At 52.2% G+C, this 3233-nt stretch overlaps 1 protein-coding gene across 1 annotated transcript in view; it reads right to left on the bottom strand.

Annotated features, from left to right (window-relative positions):
* PCDH19 (protocadherin 19) overlaps window positions 1-3233 on the bottom strand; it is a gene marked incomplete at its 3' end in the record, with an annotated part of 53914 nt that overhangs the window by 44898 nt on the left and 5783 nt on the right.

Below are 3233 nucleotides of genomic sequence, written 5' to 3'. Positions count from 1 at the left end.
TCGGCATTCAGACCGCTTTCCACAGCACCCCAGTGCAACCTGCATTTTTATCGAGGAAGCTGCCTAATGGCTCCTGTTCCTTTTGATTTTTAATCTCCTGGTACAACTTCCAGTAATAAACATGCACAACCCAACAACAAGCCCTTTTGGTTTCAAAGCTGACTTTCTCGGCGGCAGCAGAGCTCTGACCGGCAATGCCCTCGCAGCTCCAACATGTCCCACTCTCCCTCCTGCTAAACAAGTCCAAACACCAACGGGGCCCAAGCCTCCCGCTGTCAGCCACCATCAACAGAGCTGCTTGCAAATACTTTCTGCCATCGCTGCCTACAGCCACGAGGATGCTCGAAGGCCACAGGCAGGCGTCCCCAAGTGGTACCCAAGAGGCCAGAACCCCCCTGGCGTGTCCCCCACCGCCTCCTGATGCTCTCTTGGCAGCCAAGCCCCAATCCAAAGGGAAAAGCTTTACAAGGGTCACCTCAAACTTCTTTTGCATCCTCAGAGCAGGGTTGCAGCCCCTGCATCAGCCACTTTTAATCCTTTCTGGATGAGCTGGGGAACGTGGGGAGCACTGAGGAACACAGTGACCACCAGCACAGCACTGCCAGCCCCAGGACCTGCCACCACAGCAGGGAGGAAAGAGTTCCTGAAGCTCCACAAGCAAGCCAGCCTTAGGGAATTGTATTTCAAGGTTTAAAGCAAATAAGGCTCACATTAAAGACATTGCAAGCCCACTACTGCTTAGGACAGCGTGTGTCTGCAGATGCTTACTCCCAGCCACAACTATCATATGCTACATGACACCACTGGTGACACATTTACCTCCCTATTTTATCTTTTATCAACCGATACTTTGCCTTCCCATCAGGAAAAGTCACTCCTCGGAGGAGCAGCAGCAGTATCTCCATAATGCTGACACCTCATAAGGGCTCCCGGGGGAAACGCCAGCAGCATCATCACTGGAGGTGATTCAAACCAGCCCAAAGTCCCACTAGATGTACTGCAGGGGAAGGTTTGGCTCTGGAAACTCTGGGCAGGAACTGTATTTATTAAATCATCACCACCTGGAGGTGTACCAATAGCACATCATCACACTGCAATGCCTGTTAAGGCAGGGATGGGTTGCGGTGGGTATGAAGCTGTAATGCTCCTCTGGATATGTGGAAGCATCTTTTATGGAGTTTCTGTGTCACCCTGCATGCCAGGACATGGTTGTCACTCCAGCCAGTCACCACAAAACCTCCTGCCCCTTAGGTATAACATGCACCACCAGCAAGATAATTTCCTTTGCAACAGCTAGGAACGCATCACTGGGACTATGCCAAAACACACAGACGTTCCCACCCTAAAGCAAACTTCCAAACAGCTTCCAGTTGGGACTTCTCCTCCCCGTGCCCTAGCCCTGGCCTTTTGTCCAAAAGCATCCCCAGGGAGCAAGCGGATCCCTGCCAGGACATGCTGCTCTCTCCGAGAGCACCCACCCCAGGGCTGCTGGTCCCTTAGCAGGACTGGAGAGCATCAGCTGCCCTCGTGGGCAAGTCCTAAGCTGACACTCCCTGGCACTCATTACAGGAGACAAATGCATTTCTCCAGGCAAGGCACCAGCTCTTCACAGTGCATCCCACCAGCACAAGAGAAGGAGCCACAATGCAAAGCAACAAGCATCCCAGCTCCCTCACACAAGGGTGCACAAGGCCACGGGGTCTTTAGTGTCCACATGCTGCCAGGCTCCAGCCCAACTGCTGGAGGGACACGGGCAGCGCTGCCTCCTGCCCTCCGCTGCCTGTTAACTTCATCAGCTGAGCTGTGATGTTCCCAACGTCCTTCCCTCCTTCCCAGCTCCACAGACCTCCCACTGCCAGCATGAACTGCTGGCTAATGCCAGCGTGGGATGGGGTTTATGACTGCATTTTGTCTGTAGCAATGAATCACAGGCTGACAGGGTGCTCCTATACCAAAACACCAGCCAGAGATGTGCTTGAGACTCCTCTCCAAAGGACACTGCTCGAGGAAGGCAGGAATTCCCCAGCATCCCAAACAGCGATGGTCACCCACAGCTTGGGATGTGTCCCCCAGGCAGCTGGGCACCCTGATTACCTAATGGTACTCAGCAAAGACCATAAGCAAGTCTGGAGATCCCCTAATACATGAAGGGTGGCATTTCCTATCCCCAGCCTGCCCCAGGCACAGCACAAGGAGCAGGCAGCACCCAAACTGCTCCCGTCCAGACTTGGATGCAAAGTCCCTGCCTCTCCCCATTGGGATATAGAATCAACTGGGTTGGGAAAGAGCTTTAAGATCATCCAGTCCAACCATTCCCCAGCACTGCCAAGGCCACCACTAACCCATGACACTGAGGCCTCGTCTACACAGTGTGTGAGCACTTCCAGGGATGATGACTCCAGCCCTGCCCTGGCCAGCCTGTTCCAATGCCTGATTATCCTTTCCATTTGGGAGCAGAAGAGCCCACTCAGCTCTATGGCTGGATATGTGCAAGTAGAGTATATTAATGCTTATATCCAGGTCATTCTCATTCAGTTATTGCTAAGCTTTTATATAAACACCACGAGTTAAATTGGGCTTTAACTCTCTGACCAGCATTGGGTCACTCCCACTACACATGAGAGGGCCGAAGGGGCTCCAAGCACAGGCTGGGCAGGAGAAGTAAAGAGTCCCTGCCTGTCATGGAGATCCCAACAACCCCCTCCCAACCTTTTGGTCATTAAAAGCTCCACCTCTGCTTTGAGCAACTGGCATTTGGGCTGGAGCATCCCAAAAGTAGTCCAACACCCGTACGTGACCTCTTGGGAGCTGGTTCTGCAGCCTCAGCAGAGGTTAAACACCAGGGTTCAATGAGCATATCACCACCACGAAGAGAGCAGGATGAGGCCCGCTGGCACCAGCCCTCCCCAGCAGCCCTGCAGGCTCTCACAGAGGGCCACACTCTGCTCTCCACAGCACAAGTCTAAATGTGAAGCAGCTCCACTGTCTCCAGCAGCATCATTTTGCCTTTACACCAGCACACTGAACGCAAAACAGAGCGAGCCATAAATATTTCAGCTGCTTTTTCAGCTTTGTTATTCCGTTCAAAGCAGGAAACATGACAAACCTTTGATTGTTTTGCTTAATACCAAACAATAATTCAAAGAGAGACAAACAAGCAACATTAAATGATGCCTGTGATGTACAGGAAAGCTGATGAATTAGAAGATGATGAGGATGGTGTGGATCCAAGC

The sequence above is a fragment of the Nestor notabilis genome, unplaced genomic scaffold (genome assembly GCF_000696875.1).
Source record: "Nestor notabilis isolate BGI_N333 unplaced genomic scaffold, ASM69687v1 scaffold9225, whole genome shotgun sequence".
Lineage (NCBI taxonomy): Eukaryota > Metazoa > Chordata > Aves > Psittaciformes > Psittacidae > Nestor > Nestor notabilis.
The sequence above is the reverse complement of the archived record's forward strand: the minus strand, read 5'-3'. Positions and strand labels throughout refer to the sequence as shown.